We start from the raw sequence: 18,499 nt of genomic DNA on the forward strand, positions 1-18,499 counted from the left end.
ATCTTAGAGCTGGAGGTAGGTGCTTACTGTATTTAGAGCTCGAAACAAAGGTAGCAGTATTGAAAAAGTGCATGTTAAAAGTACAAGCAATGCTGAAGTCAGATTCACTAGGAAGAGAGTTAGATTATGAGGGTTTGCTTGAGCTTAAAGTTGACAGTTCTGTTTGAAGAGGAAGTAAATATTTTTCTCTGAATTTATTCATTATTTGACATTATTATGAAGGTGCCTGTAATGTTGTTGTTGTTTGTCTTTCGGCTTTTCCTGGTTAGGGGTCACCACAGCAGAACTCAGGTCTGCTAATGACTGGCAGTAGATTTTCACAAACACCGAGGTGCCAGCTCAACGTTCAGCCTTCAACGAAGGCACGCCCATTTACACATGTCTTTCAAACACCCACCCAACCATGGGGAGGACATGCAGACTCCACACAGAAGGCACTCCTCACATGCCAGCCGAGAATCGAACGGGAGAACCTCTTGCTGTGAGGCAATAACGCTACCGCTGCACCACCACGGATACAGGTGCCTGTAATGCTAGAAGTTATTTGTGGTCTTACCCTTTTGTCAGGTGTTCCATGCTTTATCTCTTAAGTACATGTGCTGTTTTGTAGGTAAAGTCAGCCAGGGAGCTCAGATGGAGTGATGTTAACTCTTTGTGTCTGAGTTAGATGATGGCCCAGCCCCAACACGAAAAGAACAAATAAAAACATATTAGAAAAAATAGGAAGAGCCATCAGTTCCTTACCTCTACTTGCTCTTCAGTATTAATTGTGGATTACAGACTGCCTCTGTAAGGTCATTTAGCCTTGCAAACTCTGATTTTGTTCGGATCCCATTCAACAAATGGCAATTAATCAATCATTCAATCAATCAAGTAATAAATAAATACATTTTACCATTGGTTGCCATAATGCATTATCTGGTATGGGATAAAATGCATTTCATATTCGATTGTTGTAAAAGTAGAAACAGTAATAACATGTATTACAGAGGAAATAAATGTAGACTAAAAAAAATTGTAGCACCAGAAATGTCTGCTTCTAAGTGATTTGCTTGGACTAGAACAATGCTGATTTGGGTAAATCATGGCTAACACAATAATTTAACCATGGCTGTGCTCTTTCTCAAGGAAGCTTCAGATAATAAAGGCAAATGCTTACTTTAGAGTTTAGATATAACTATCCTTTAAAAAAACCAAAAGCACTGTATATTTTTCTGTTTCTTCAACTGCTCTTGTCTTCAACATAAAGAGCTCTGCAGATACACATTGCAGATTCCTCTGGACTTTCCAGTGATTCTTGCAATTTTGTTCTTGGGGTACCATTAAAAATTCATGTCAATAGATTGATGGTACTTTTGCTGAACTTTCAGTGAAAGCATTAGGCTGAAAACACATTCAGCAAACCTCTGAGCAAATCTTTTCAAGAGGGAAGCCCGCCTGAACCTCCAATGTGTTAACCCCCCCCAAACTTAATACACAGTAGAGGAAAGAAAACTCTCCAGTACTGCTGAAAGTGTTTCCAGCTGTTTTCACTGAAAATGCTTCCAGCTAAAGATAGATTGATACAATGACATACTCCCTTCCTTTAAATAGGGCAGGTAACTTCTCAAGCACTTTTACTTGGAAACTCATACATACTATCTTAATTGGACAGACCCTAATGTTGTGCCTTGCAAGCTATTGCTAACCTTACCAAATACTAGCCTATTTCCTATGTACTTTCAATTTGACTCTTACCACAGTACCTAAACTATTTTGCCTCTGTTCAACTTAGCTTATCAGCTGGGTAGAAACCTGTTGGAACCACTACACTATGCTACACTATATACTTATAAGATTATAAAATTAATTTTCTGAATTACTAATGACTGCAGCATAAGTGATTGAAAATTGAAAATCACACTTGCAACCTATTGCACACAAACACACGTCCCTCAAACTCAGCACTTTAAATTAAAGCACTCCCATTCACATATTCATTGCTATCATCAAAACTGTCACACATCCATACACCCACATCACAAACACACAGACATTAACACACAAGCACACAGACATGCACAGATACACACACACAAGCACATATTTAGAATTAACAAAACAGATTTTTCCCCCTCTGTCATGATCTTCTACTGAATGGTTGTTGCCTGCCAAAACTAATAAGACTACAGTACAGATAGGTCCAGTGTACTCTCCAAAATATCTGTGTTCTTTGCATATTTTATACACACACACACACACACACACACACACACACACACACACACACACACACACACACACACACACACACACACACACCCACACACACACACACACACACACACACACACACACACACACATATAATGCATCACTTCATACCAAGATGAGAGAATACAGAAATGCCATCCTGTACTTCAGACACATTGAAAAATTGATGGATACCATGTTTCTGATGAACCTGCATACAGGTGGTGTTTTAATACTAAGTCCTATGTCTTTCTGATGAACCTGCGTACAGGTGGTGTTTTAATACCAAGTCCTATGATGTCGGTGACAGAGCTGGATGAGGTAAATGTGAACAGTTAAATACAAACAGGTAAAATGTTTATCACATCACAAGTCTGACTAGTCTCATATGCAAAGCCATGTTAAAATTAGCATGGATGTAATAAACAATGACATAGAAAACCTACAGACACCAGTCAATACCCAGTTCAGTTTTGCCAAAGGCAGGTCATGCCTTTCTTAACCTGCTGGACTCCTTTGAGGAGGTCACTAAAGCTATGGACAAGGTCAAAACAATGTACACAACCTCAACCTGGCCAAGGTGCTTGACACAATACCTCAGTCAGGCATTGTAGCTAAACTAACAAAATTAGGCATAAACCCACATATCACCCAACAGAGAGACAGGCGGTTCACTTATAGGAAACAAGACATTAGGAAAGGGGAATCCACCTCCACAAAGAGGCACATCACTGGCAGAGTCCCACAGGGATCAGTGCTAAGGTGTCTCCTTTTTGACATCTACTCCTCTGAAGTGAAGGTAAATGTTCTCTGGCTGACTAAGTGTGTAGATATCTGCAAACTAGGCATCATTACTGAATCCCCTAAAGACACAAATACTCTTCTAGAGGGGCTGGCTGAAACAAAAAAAATGGTGCCAAAGCCATGGACTAAAATTCAATGTAAAACACATAATAGCTCACTTTGGTAAAATAGTCACCCATGGAAATTACCACATTAATAATACACCTTTAAAAGTAGAACAAGTGATCGGGGATCTGGGAACGCATGTTGACAGGTAGCTGACTCTTGACTACAACATGCTTACTGTGATGCAAATATCATTCTAAATTACTCAACTTATAAGAAAGGGCATGATACCCAGGTCTAAGGATGTCATTGATCCACTGTACTCAGCTCTTATTAGACCAGTCATCAAGTACAACACACCCTTTGCCATTTATCTGATCAGGCACTTACAACAGCTTGAGAAACCACAGAGGTGTCGCAACAAAAAAATATGGGGTGTAAACAACAAAGTCTCCGCAGACCATCTCAAAACCCTATTCCTGTACTCGGTCTCCAACAGACTGCTGCACAATGATTTATGTCTAGCCTACAAGACTCCCTCTGATTCTACACGTATGTTTTTGTTATACATCTGGAAAGCAAACATCATCAGAAATACCCATTCTAAGGAACTAAACCTTGTGGGCTTCATGAACAGGACATGGAGAGACAAGTATGTGTCTCAGAGATTATCTCTTCTCTGGAACAGGCTTCCTATCTACATGAAGCAAAGCTCATCCCCAACCACATTCAAACATAACTTGTCCCAATAGATGGGAAATCACAACTGTATTTAGAGCACAACCTAGAGCTGTTTACTGAATTTCCTGTTTGCACTTATTTTTAAAATCGTTTTTTTCTCAAAACTTGCATTTTATCTGTCTTTGGCCTAGCACTCTTGTGTGGGGTCATTTACTGTACTGTTATAATTTGTTGATACTTGTGAACCTCTGCTATCTTTGAAAAAAACAAAAAAACAAAAAAAATCTTGCTTTTTTCCCACTTTTCTGAGATTTAAAACAGTTCAGTTACAGGCTTGCTGTTCTTGAACTGTTTGTAAGTCTCTTGGAGGCCATTTTTTGCTTGGGCTAAAGGGAAGTCTCTCTGTTGATCAGTGGCAGTGAAAAACATTGAGCAGCCTGCCTGCCCCTGTGAGAGTGGTTACTGACTTGAAACTGTAGTTTTATTGGCCATTTTGGGTCAATTCCAAACTCCTTCAGCTTCCTCTCTTAAAACCTGGTTGCCTCGTGGTTTTTTGCATCTTTTCAGGCTTGTTGGCTGTTGGTGAAGCACCCACCAAGAGGAGAACACGCTGAGAAAAGAAAGGAGCCACTTTTGAGATTTTAAGTATTTTTCCTCTGTTTATTTGCTAAGTTTTTCTGCATAGCCGCCTATTTTGAGCATTTTCTGGCTTGTTAAACTTGATTTCTGCATTAGTAACTATATTTAGAGCACAACCTAGAGCTGTTTACTGAATTTTCTGTTTGCACTTATTTTTAAAATCGTTTTTTTCTCAAAACTTCCATTTTATCTGTCTTTGGCCTAGCACTCTTGTGTGGGGTCATTTACTGCACTGTTATAACTTGTTGATACTTGTGAACCTCTGCTATCTCTGAAAAAATCAAAAAAAACAAAAATAATCTTGCTTTTTTCCCACTTTTCTGAGATTTAAAAAAGTTCAGTTACAGGCTTGCTGTTCTTGAACTGTTTGTAAGTTTCTTGGAGGCCATTTTTTGCTTGGGCTAAAGAGAAGTCTCTCTGTTGATCAGTGGCAGTGAAAAACATTGAGCAGCCTGCCTGGCCCTGTGGGAGTGGTTACTGACTTGAAACTGTAGTTTTATTGGCCATTTTGGGTCAATTCCAAACTCCTTCATCTTTCTCTCTTAAAACCCTCTTTTGTGCGGTTTTGCACGTTTTTGTGCATAGCGCAACAGCGGGCAGTGTCGCCTAATTGGGTTTAAACTATTCATGGCTCCACAAAGTCTGCTCTTCACTTTTTCCCTTAGAACTGCTCTATCTCTCAATTTAAACACCATATTCTCATTCTAAGGCCCTTCACTGGTCCAATTAAGTAATCCTACAAGTTAGCACTATTAAACCATAAGCACTACTTACTCTTATACTCTCTACGATTACAGTGTTCTCTATTGGTCCGTCTTAAATTCAGTTTCCCTATATTACTCTAGCATGTCCAAAGGTCAGTCAATGGTTTCCTCTCCAGTCCAGCTGGTGAATCTGGGAATTTTGAGGCAATGTTACAACTGTCTCATGTACACAGACAACCCTCTCCTCCTCCAAACAGGTTCAAATATATGTGAGAGATGCAACTATTTAGCCAAACTGGAGGCTGAGCTCTCTCATCTCAAAACTGGTGTAATCAGTCAGGAGGAGAAGGTAACCTCACACAACACAATTCCAGTATCACATAGTCCCACCACATCAGCGAACCAAACACATAAATACACAAAAACATACTCGGAGGCTCTAAATAAAAATCTACCTAAGCAACAGAGACCTCCAAAGCAGACATCCAAGCAAACGCTACCTCAAAACAAAACACGCACAAGACATAGCCCACAAAGTCAGAGTGCCAAGCAGCCACAGCCCTTAAGGCTGAATAACACACCTGATACTCTTGTAATAGGTGACACTATTGTCAGACACACTGACGTCCCACTCACCAGGCTGAATAATGAGAAGGTCATGGTGAGCTGCCTGTCAGGTGCTAGGATCCACCACATAATGCAAGCACTCAGGTCACTCCAAAGCAAATACAAATATGACTCAGTCATTGTACATGCTGGTGTGAATGACTTGAGACGTACCTCCCTGGACTACATGAAAAGAGACATAGAGGAGCTCTCTGATCATGTAGCCCAGGCTGGTATGACCCTGACCTTGAGCAGCATCTTACCCTCACCTAGAATGATGCCACAGTACAAAGACAAAATGATCAATTTTAACAATTGGCTAAAATTTTGGTGTCATTCAAAGGGGATCCAGTGTCTGTCAGCCTGGGATGACATGCTCGACAAGCCACATTGCTTCACTAGGGACGGCTTGCACCTGTCACCACTGGGCTTTCGGATATTGGCAAAGGCTCTTGCCATCCCCATAGTGCCTTTTTAGGCAAAGCTCAAAAGTCAAACCCACCCCTATAGACAGCACAAGGAACAAGAAACTAAGGGTAATGCTGCTTAACGCCAGAAGTCTTAACCTCAAGATGCACACACTCAAAGCTCTCCTCAGTATGGAGAACATCGATATCTGTGCAGTGACAGAAACCTGGTTCAAGGCTCCAGAGAGAACCCCAGCACTACCTACTATACCTCATATCATGCTTTTCAGCCCTAAAACCCAGACCGAACCACAAAAGGAGGGGGAGTTTCCATATTTATCAAGGATATCCACACCTCCATGTTAGTGGCATCGCACGAAGTATCGGAGACCATCCATGTGCAACTAACAGTGGGCAAGACTGCTTTTCAGTTTATAGCATCCTACAGACCACCCTCTCAAAGTCAGGAATCCCACTCAGCTTTCCTGAAAACATTGGAGAACATGAAGATCTCTCCGAACACCATTATATTGGGTGACTTCAACTACCCAAACCTTGACTGGGAGCACTATTCAAGCCCCAGCGCCTTAGCCCAAAGGTTCCTGGAAATTATAAACTCAAATGCCATGGAACAACTAGTCACCACTCCCACAAGAGGGGACAACATACTAGACCTGATCATTACCAACATGGGGACTCTATGCTCCACACCAGAAGTATATCCCTCATTGGTAAGATCAGACCATAAATTAATTTCACTGGATGTCCACATCCTGACCCCACCCCCAGCCCAGAAAACCAAAGTGAAAAACTTCTCAAAAGTGAACTTTTCACTTCTCAAAACCGAAGTGGAATCCTTCAAGGCCCCAGGGCCAGTGGAAACTACGGCCCAAACTGCAGAATCCTGTATAAATGCATTCTATGGACATCTCCAGGAATGCATGGATCATGCTATCCCAAACAAAACCAAGACCCAATCATCCAAAGGCAGGCGTCCAGTCTGGTGGACCCCTGCCATAAATAAACTGTACAACAGAAGGAGGAAGCTACTACATGATAGAGCAAAATCCCTAATAGGGAAGGCATCTCTGATCAGTACTAGCAAAAAATTACGATCCCTCATAAAATCCTCCAAGGCCAGTTTCGAGAGAAAATTAGCACAGGACACCAAAGACAATCATAAGGCTTTTTTCAGTTATGTTAGGAACCTGGGATGCAACGCCCAGACTTGTTCTGAGTTGATTCTAAATGACAAAAGAATACACTGAACCCACAGACATCGCCAATATGCTGGCAGACAGGTTCAGTGCAAACTTCTCCACCCCCCCCCCCAAAAGAGCAAGTATCTATCCCAGCAGAGGGCTGCCTCCCAAACATCTCTGATGCTCAGGTGAAGGCTGCCCTCTCCAAAGCAAAAAACACTGCTTCCATGGGACCAGATGGCATCCCAGGTTGTGTCCTACATGAACTCCAAGAGGAACTAATCCCTCAAATAAAACAGCTATACAATCTCAGCCTCACTACAGGATATGTGCCCACAGAATGGCGTACAGCAACAGTGGTCCCACTCCACAAAGGTGGAGCCTCTACGAACCCTGGAAACTATCGCCCCATAAGCCTGACTAGCTTAGTCTGCAAGGCTATGGAGAGGATCATCATGCAGCTCATAAACAAAGACATTGGGGACCTACAGACACTAGATCCTACCCAGTTTGGCTTTGTCAAGGGCAGATCCTGCCTTTTGAACCTGGTTGACTTCTTCGAAACAGTCACCAAAGCCATAGATGAAGGGAAGGTAGTCCACACAGCCTATCTGGACCTTGCAAAGGCATTTGACACAATACCCCACTCGGGCATCATAGATAAGCTATCCAGCTTAAATATAAACCCCTATGTCACAAGATGGGTCACAAACTGGCTCAAAGACAGAACCCACAGAGTGAGAGTTGATGGAGCCATGTCAAACTCGAAACCGGTCACAAGTGGCATCCCACAGGGTTCTGTCCTGGGACCACTCTTGTTCGGTATATACTTTTCTGAGGTACAGGCAGATGTGGGAGGACTATGGCTCACCAAGTTCACAGATGACTGCAAACTGGGCGCCATAATCGACTCTCCAGCTGACACAAACATCCTTCAAAAAGGTCTCACAGAGACAGATAACATGTGCCAGTGCCATGGTTTAAAGCTAAATGCCAAAAAATGTATAGTCATACCCTTTGGCAAAAACAATGTGCCCACAAATTACCACATAGGTGGAAACCCATTAAGTACAGAGAAAGTTATTAGGGACCTGGGGACCCAAGTTGATAGCAATCTCTCCTTTGAAAACCACATTGCCAAAGTGGTTAGAAAGACCTTCTACATAGCCCACCTCATCACGAAGGGTTTCACATCTAGATCAAGAGAGGTAATTGTGCCCCTTTATTCATCCCTCATCAGGCCCATCATAGAATACAATGCCCCTTTTGGGATGTACCTTACCCAACACCTGCAGCAATTAGAAAAACCACAAAAGTATCTCACCAAGAGGATCAAGGGTCTCAAACAGATGCCATATGCTGCTCGGTTAAAAAAACTCCAGCTCTACTCAGTTGCATACCGCCTACTTCGAGGCGATCTATGCCTGACATACAAAGCTATGTCAAATCCAGAATTAATGGACATGCTCCACCTCAGTAAATCTAAATCCCTTAGAGCCACACGCTCGAGGGACTTGAACCTCAGCACAGAAATAATTAGAACTTGCTGGAGGGACAGGTTCATAACCCAGAGGCTCCCTTCGCTCTGGAATAGAATTCCAGTTCATGTGAGGCAGAGCACCTCACTGAATCTCTTCAAGAAGAATCTCGATAGGTGGATGGGGGATCATAGGTTTGTCCCAGGGATTACTCCTGTGTCACTATTAGACAGAGGCACAGTAAACTAAACCTTAAAAAGGGCACAGTATACTCAAATCAAGGGGTGGTGTAAGCCATACAGAATCAGGCTAGGCTTATAATTGCCCCAGGGCAGATAGCCTAATATGAGCCTATGAACCTATGAACCTGTTGAATAGGGACAGCCTGTGAATGCTTGATGTATACAAGCCTATATCACTGCCATAAAGTATTTGCAATATTGACATATATCAGAAATATTTTGATAAACTGGAGAGTAAGATTAGCAGGTCCCATATGTTGATGAGAATTTGAATTATAACATTCTAAAACATTTCCTTCAGATAATATACTAACATACGTTTGATTTCTTTGAACACCATTCTTGATAAAGTATTTTCTATTGTAGCAGTATTGCAGTGTAACCACAGGGTGGCAGTGCAATTACTTTTAACATAGGAACCATCCCCTATGAAAGACTATCACAGGCTTGCTTTATCCTGCTACTCACCCATGATGGAAAATCTAAACGTTCAGTAACACTGAGATTTCAGCAACTGGTGGCTTAATAAAGTAATTCCTAACTTATTTTATGCTTAACAAAGTTGTGACTGCCTATGTGGGCTGGGTTGTGGTTGAGGAGTCTGTGCACTAGCCTACCTTAACAGAAAAAAATAACTAAATGAACAAGTACATAAATAAATATAATTTAATAATATTAGATAAAAATGATAATATGGATGCATACATACAGGACATTGAATGTTTTCAGCTGTTCTTTTAGTGCATATATAGTGGCTGGTTGGGCACCGGGCTGGCAAATCGACACTGTAAAAAACAATGCCAATCAATCTGCGGACCAGTGAGCCACTGTGGTGACCCCTAATGGGAGAAGCCGAAAGACTTTTAGTGCATATATACTTTTTAGTTTTAGTATGGTTTACAAACAGCTGAGAAATATAATACAGAACTCTAATTTATGGGGAAAATATGCTGAACTGGTAGTCCATTATGAAATAAAAGTAAACTATATAGTGGGGATATTACCATGGCAAATCTTCATTCAATCATGCTGTATTCTAGTCTGAGTTCAGCTCCAGATGCTGAGATAAATAGAAATAATTCTGGGCAGCATATTTTGAATGTAATGCATGAAGACAGTACTTGGGTAGCTATGCCTAATGTTATGATATGCTGGCATTACCAGCCATATAACCATCCAAGAACTTCCACAAAATAATAATAAAACAATTCAGACTTTTCTAATGACAAATTATATTGCATAGCAAAAATTTTCTAAATGTAGTAGCTGTAGAATACTAAATTTGAAACACATTTTTCCCAATAAGCATGGCTGAATGACATCATTGCCTGCAGACTGTTAAAAAAATCTGTCAATATATGGACAGTGATATGTGGAAAACTAGTATGCAAGAATACAAAAACAGTGTTTCTAAACTATACATATTTATGCCATTTATCCAACTATCTATCTGTCTAGCTATACATCTATCTATTTACTTATTTATGTATTTAGTTGTATTTCTTAATAGCTTGCTTCCAATGTGTGTTTTTTTCTGGTCAAATAGTGTAGTGCAAGGTATATTTTGCCATAGGCAAGAGTAAATGTCAGCATCGACTTTGAACATGATTTTTTTAATACAGAACAGTATGGTCATTGTATATTTACTATGCAGTGTAGCTAATCATGTATTATACCATAGCTCTGCAATGCTTAAACTTGATGTGCGATTGATAGTTTTTTATACAGTTTGTGAATAAGTAAAGTTTAGCAACAATGTAACATATTTGGTTATGTGTTACATTGAGTTTACTCACATCTAATGTAGCCAGTTATGAAGGTAAAGCCTTGTGACTAGACTGAGCCAGGCATTAGTCAATCATGGCATAAGCCATATAAGTTATGTGTTATTCTAGGTTTTTTATCTTGCTATTTTTTTTCTGACGTTCTGCAACAAGCAAAACTGGTCCCACTTTGATGTGCTGGTGAACACTAAATGTTTTTATATGTGTTCTAAACCATTTCTTCAAATCTATGTAGATTTTCTTTCAGGTTCTTTCAGTGTTCATTCTGTTGCTGTGATTTGCGAATTGCATCCCTAATGTCCATGTCAGGTCTCCTAACTATTTGCCTGATCCAGTCAATAAGGGACATATTAAATTAATGCTGCAAAGCAATTAAGTGAATAATAATCTGCATTCTCTAAAAAGTAAATAAATGAATAATATGCCAATCTTATCTTGACTTACAAGGGGAGTTTGGGAACAGGTCACGTTGTTCTGGTTCTTCTTCTCTACCCTCGAGGTTTCATTTCTGATTTATTGGAGAAATAAGATCTAAGCAGAAAGGACAGGTCAAGATCCTGAGGAAATATAAGCAGGTAAAAAAGTTAGGCAGTTCTCGTTGCCTTGGATTCAGTGAGGAGAACAGATGCATTATCCTCATCATAAACCACTCAATTAACAAGGGAGGGTTTAGGTAGATAGATTCATAGACGAGGTTAACTCCCCCCACACTTTTGTCTAGTAACAGGGAGAGAGTTCATTCCCCCTGTTTTGAGGTGCAGGGTTCTGCAGTTGATCCCTCCTTTGATATAGCTTTGTGTTAGTTACATTTTCCTGTGGATATGGCCAAAGTAGTCATTCATAGCATAGCTGAGCTTATTTGGAGGGATGGGGTAAGGGTTGAATACAATTTATCCTGAATGATGGTGGTTGCTTGTGATGCATTTTGTGGAATGGACCCCTACTAGTACTGGCCTGGGGGTGCATCCTGTTAAATTGAGTTCAAGGGGAGGCTGAGTTCCCCATCTTGTCAATGTCCACCTTGCTGTGAAGATGTGATAAGTAAGTATGCTCCCTTTAAATACATGGCACCCTTAATCTTAAGTAAGCATATCCAAATTAGCAAGGTTAAGGTAACTGACAGAAGTTTATTTTGCAGAGAATATAACCTATTGAAATGCATAGCTCTCAACCTCTTGGCACAAGAAATCTGGACAGTGCCTGACATAATGGGGGAGCAAAGGCTCAAAAATAAGGACACATTTTAAATATTGTTCTTTTGAACTTAGAAAGTTGCTAGAGTAATAGGATTTGTGTTAGCATGCATTTTGTGGAAGATATGAAGTCTGAAACTCAAGTGCATGTCATTATTTAGTGACGTTAATCCTTAGATCATCCAAGTGATTTGTCAAAAAAAACACAGTTTCTGTGATGAACAGACTGTAAATATAAGTAAAAAATCTGAACATTCTGTAAAAATCTGTACAGTTGAGAGGTTGGTGCAAGGGGATTCATGCCAGTGGCTAATATCAAGCTGAGAATATGTAAAAGTACTTTTGCTCATATGGGAAATAGACTGATTTTAGTGGGGCACTAAAAGTAAAAATGTAAGAAAAAAGCTGACTGAAGTATGTGCTCGAACTTAAATCTATAAAGATGGTTTCAACCATGAATCTATGACTATTGCATGAATGATAAATAAATAAATTGCCCTGCCTAGTAAAGTATGCTTGAAAATGTAGTCATATATGTGTGTGTGTGTGTGTGTGTGTGTGTGTGTGTGTGTGTGTGTGTGTGTGTGTGTGTGTATGTATATGTGTCTGTGTAATTCTTGACAAGTGAGCTAGAGGCAAATACTTTTATCTACACAAAAAACACAACTGATCGTAAGTGTAAGGTAATGTAAGGCAATGTCCTGTTGCAATGTGTTCCTCAGTACAGAAGATTATAATCGGGTCTATGATAACCGACTTATTATGTGTTCAAGACATGGATATCAAGAAATTCACTGCCTAGCATGAGACCTGACCTTAACAAGTTAGGCAGGGAGTGCTTAACATTTGTTAAGGTCGGCCTTGTGCTATAGTAGTGCTGATTGGCCTTTTTCTGGATATCAGACCATAATGATTACTATTTCTGTTTATGCTGCTTATCATTTTTTTTAAATGGAAAATAAGCAAACTTAAATAAATGTTTTCCCCAAATGTGTCTCATTTCCTTACACTCCACATCTACATACTGTCCAAGATTTCAGAAACAAAGGAAGTAACCACTTAGACAACTGTGTCAAATTGCCATCTACCACATATTTAGGGCAGTCTATAGCATTCAGACTTCACTGTCTGAATACTCCTATCCATTGCTGAATGTTCCGTGATAACGTGAGGTCAAGTCACACAATCCATGATAAGCATATCCTTGAGCTTTTATGTTGCACATTATGTTACAAATGTAGACTCAGGTTGGCTTTCTAAATGAATTTGTCAGCTAGTAAGTCAATGTATATTTTCCCTTTATGTGTTGTCTTGGCTTTGGAAAAACAGCATCAGTTCTTAAAGAACCATTGTGTTTTGTTACCCATATCCTTCATTTTATAAATATGAGGGGAGGTGTGGATGACTTTTTATGATTTAAAGGAAGCAGACGGTAGTAATATGTTAAGTACTTAGTGGTAGGATCCAGTAAAAACTTTCAGTGGCTTCAGCTATATTTGTATATTTTTGATGAATTTGTTTTGTTAGTTTAAATATCATAAAAATGAAGGAAAAGGAGGTGCTAGTGATGTTCTTCTGGACAGAGACAGCCACTGCATAGCTGAAATTTTAATTGTCAAGATTATGTGTAATGTTTACAACTTTTAATAACCAAATAACTTTTCAGCCATTTCACACACATGCACACACACACATCTATATATTCTGAGATTATAGCATTTTATGGTTCCAGTTAAAACACAAAGTTAATGGGAAACTGTACAGTTCTGTATACATGACAGACTGTTTTGAAGATGCTGCTCTATAACTGAACATATGTCTTGCGGTGTTAGCAGCTCAAATAGTGAACATGCTTACTCTGATATGTGTTGCATTAATTGATGACCTCTGGATGACACCACACCTTCCCCATACATATATACATACATACATACAAATGTTTCAAGCATGGGCATTAAAGCCCTTCTAACTTGCCAATATGCCAAAACACTTGTTCCCATAATAAATGTCCAGGCTGTTCTTAAAAATATCTAAACTAGTACTTGCTTTAATGTAATTTGGTAGTCTGCTCCATGCATCACCTACTCTGTCAGAGAACCAATTAGTACACTTCTCATTCCTACAGAATCTTCTACATGGGTTATCTGATGATTCTCTAGTACTTTTTGATAACCCCAAACATTCCCAGAGGTAGTTGTCCCTAAATGCCCTATATACCTGAATAAGATCTCCTCTTAAATATTTGTAAGAGACACTGTACAAGTTCAGATATTTTAGTCTTTCATAATAACTTAGATTTTCACATCCATGGCTGCCCTTAGTATATTTCCGCTGTACTCTTAACAGTTTATTCATGCTTGTTTTCTTATAGGGTTTCCATATTGTTATTCCATACTCAAGTTTGGGTCTAATGTAACTAACAAACAATGACTTCATTATGTTTGATTTCTTAGACTTTATAAATCTTTTTATACAACCTATAGTTCTATAACTATCATTAGCCAATTGATTGATATGATTATAAAAACTCATAGCTGAATCTACCCTTATACCCAGGTCCTTAAATGAGTCTACAGTTTCAATCACTGTGTGCTGTATTAAATATTCACCTTTCAATTTATGTCTCCCAAATCTCATATGCTCAGTTTTTGATGTATTTATCAACATATTATTCTCCTGGCCCAAATTGTCAATTTAGTAAACATTATTTTGCAGACATGCCTTATCTGTAACACTTGTAATCAGTTTACCCAATTTCAGGTCATCAGCATATAGACTGCAGAACACCTCAGATGAAAAAGTAAGGCCTGAAAGATACAATCTAAACAATAAGGGCCTAGTACAGAGCCCTGTGGGACACCTTGACTGTAACCAAGGATTTCACCTGTCCAGTTGGTGTGTGATACTTGCCATGTCCTATTTGTAAGCCATGCAGCTATCCATCTTATCAACAGTACATCAATACCTAGTTGTACTAATTTATTGATCAGTGTTTTGTGCATGACCTTGTCAAATGCTGAAGTTAAATCTATATAAATCACATCACAGCACAATTTGTCATTCATAGCTGTTATTATATTGTTATAGAACATCATGTTACAGGTGGTAATAGATCTATTTTCAACATATGCATGCTGATATATGGTTTCAAGTCCCAAACTATCCAGTTCTGAAAATAACTTATCCAGTATTACCTTCTCCATTATTTTTCCACAAGGGGAAAGTAGACTTAAGGGTCTGTATGATTCTGGGTTTGTCCTACTCCACTTTCCCTTAAAGGCAGGTTTAATAAGTGCATGTCTCCAATCTTGAGGAATCTCCCCATATTTATATGGGGTCTATATTATTACCGCAAACGTCCAGAATACCAATTAGAACTCCGTCGACACATAAACATTGATGTACACATTCAGCAAACTATCAAACCATCGAAAATGAAGACATCGAACGTGTTTGTTCTCCAGCAGCATGATTGCTGGGATAAGGAAATATATCCTTTTCCCCAGCGTAGTGCAGTCTCGGAGTTGGTATATTTAAGTAGGGGGGTGTGGGGGGGCACAGCCCCCCACATGGGGGTGCAGAGGGGGGCTTTCCCTCCTCCTAAAAGTGTGTAAATATAGGTTTAGTTAGTTGGGTTTCACTTACCTGAATGGTGCTTTTGATGATGTAATGTGTTTGATGTCTTCATTTTCGATGGTTTGGTAGTTCGCTGAATGTGTAGATCAATGTTTATGTGTCGACGGAGTTGTATTCGGTATTTTGGACGTTCAAGGTAATAATGTAGACTCAGATATATGACCTAGTGAATAATAGATGTAATGGCAGTGTAAGTTTTTGCTTAAGTGTTCTCAGGTCATTGTTACTTATTCCGTCTCCTCCCTGCACTTTCTTTGGATCCAGTTTGCACAGTTCTTTTTCAATATAATCTAATTTGATTCCAGTATCTGGGGTTACCTGGATGTCACTAGGACAACTTACCATCCCTTTTGTGGAACCAAACTGTTTTGCATAAGATTTTGTAAATATATCTATAATCTGTTGTGTCTGAGAATAAATTTTAGAATCTGCACACAGTTTATCAATTTGTGTATCTTTACTCCTTCCACATCTTATGTATCTATGAAAAGGTTTCCTATTATGCTCAATATCTTTATATAAATTTTCTTCAAATTTTTCTTGATCTTGTCTAACACTATGCTTAATCTGTTTGTCCAGCTCATTTATTTCAGTTTTCAAAGTTATAGTTTGACCTCTCTTCCATTTCTTAATTTTTTTGTCTCTCACCTTAATCAGGTATCTTGTTCTTATGGAAATATACCTCCCTGAGGTGCCTAGATCCTGATGTTAAACATTTTTTTTTACTTTTTGCACTCAAACAATTTCTCTTTCAAAACTTTCCACATTCGATCTGCAGTTTTTCCACTGAACACCTTACTCCAGTTAGTTTTATATAGTAATTATTTTGCTTCCCTATAATCTGTAATTAACCTTCTGTGCATTGGCTTAGATTTCAGTTTGGCAGAATTATCTAGCAACAAATTAACCTTTATGACACCATGATCACTGCACATCAATGATGGTAAAACTTGACTTGAAATTATAGTAATTTCTTTGGGAACACAAACAATATCTAGTATATTCCGTCCCATGGTAGGTTTTTTTACAGTCTGAAACATTTGTTGTTCCTGAATATACTCTGTGAATAATTTCTTTACTAATGTTGTTGAATCAATATTATTCCAGTCTGTTTCTGGTAAATTTAAGTCCCCAGCTATTATTATTCTTCCCTCCTGTGTTTCATGTAAGAAATGTATGAATTATTCTAGGTCATCTGTACTTGACCTGGCGGTCTGTACACTCCAACAGTTGTTATATGTTCCAGGGTTTTCTTTATTGTCACAGTTACACAGTCTATAGTACTGGTGTTATCACTGAACATGTAATAATCACAAGTGTCATAGCAATCTTTAATCCCTATCATAACACCTCCACCTGATTTTTTGTTAGAATGTCTGTTACAGTAAAAACATTTATACCCTGACAGAACTGGTTTCCAGTCATTGTTCTTTAACCATGTTTCACAAACTATAACAACGTCAATCTTCTGGGAACGTAGCAAATTTTCTAATAAAAAAACTTTATTATTAATGCTCCTAGCATAAACAACCATCAGAAATGCATCAAATGTTGCTATTTGTGAAATGTTACATTTTGGACCTGGCAGAAATCCTGGCTAGTGTTTGTCAAATATTGCAAAATATCTGCTGCAAAGATTCTCTTCCCTGATCTAGACAAATGCACACCATTCTGTCTGAACACATATGTACCCAAAAGAAAGAAGGCTTGGATGCTCCACACATTTCCATTTTTTAAAACAGGACATTTTTTCCATGTAGGTGTTTATCCAAAAAATCTTTTCATTTACAGTGACCTGACTATCCTTTCTATAAGTGATTTGTGAAAAATATGTCCTAACACCAGTACAAGCTATATTATCTAGGAGGGCTGTGATATTCTCCTAATCTTACCCACAAATCCCATTTCCTATAAGTTGAATGCCCTGTGTTCTACTTCTACCATGTAGTTTGTTTTTCTTTGTCCTGTTTTGTTCATAGGTAAGTACTAGGGTAGTTACACTTGTGGGGCATTTTAAGGCAAGCCAATTTCCATTTAAATAGTGAGACTCAAACCCTGTACCTGGTGTCTATGAGATAAACACCTTAAGCATTACACCTACTCCCAATCATCTCACCCAATCCAGTACTGATTGTCCTATAAAATTATTTTTCTGCACATTTGATCTCTTTATTCTATGTATGTTTTTAAATTTTCAACAAATGTATGATGTCTTGAGGTTCAGATTTGAATGCATAATTGTACTTTCTTGCATTTACTCTACTAAGATTGTATTACTGCAGTTTCAGTACATATGGAGCGTTTCTCCCTGGACCACCACTGAAAATGGGTTTCCATTCCCAGTAAGACTTTTCCAGTAAGCAAAACTAAAATAAAATACAATTAAAAAAAAAATAAAAGATGAGGATTCATAGAGCTGTTGTATGTGCCAGACCAAGGCTTGCATTTCACAGATGCAGTGTGCTGCAGTGTAAAGTACTCATAAATATGCAAATGGTGACAAACTGGCCATCTGAGAAGCTAGATATGCTGCAATGGGGAAACCAGAGCAATGTGAAAATACCACAAAACACTTTAACTTTCTTGCCCGTTGTGAAACACAGTGACTGTAAACCTGATGAGTGGAATTTTGTGATGTTCAACATGATTATAAACGTTGTCATTTATAAATTTTTAACTGAGTAGATGATTTGCAATAATGCTGCACATCTTTTAATTTTAAAGTGACAGAAAAAAAATCAATATTTCTAGTTATTAAAAAGGGTATATTGTATTCCTGTTTTAAACATTTATAACAAGGTATTGGTATGCACAGCAAAATCAAGTACAACCTCTTTCAGAGACTC

This window comes from Protopterus annectens, chromosome 6.part0, assembly GCF_019279795.1.
Source record: "Protopterus annectens isolate FY-2018-M chromosome 6.part0, PAN1.0, whole genome shotgun sequence".
NCBI classification, from domain to species: Eukaryota; Metazoa; Chordata; order Ceratodontiformes; family Protopteridae; genus Protopterus; species Protopterus annectens.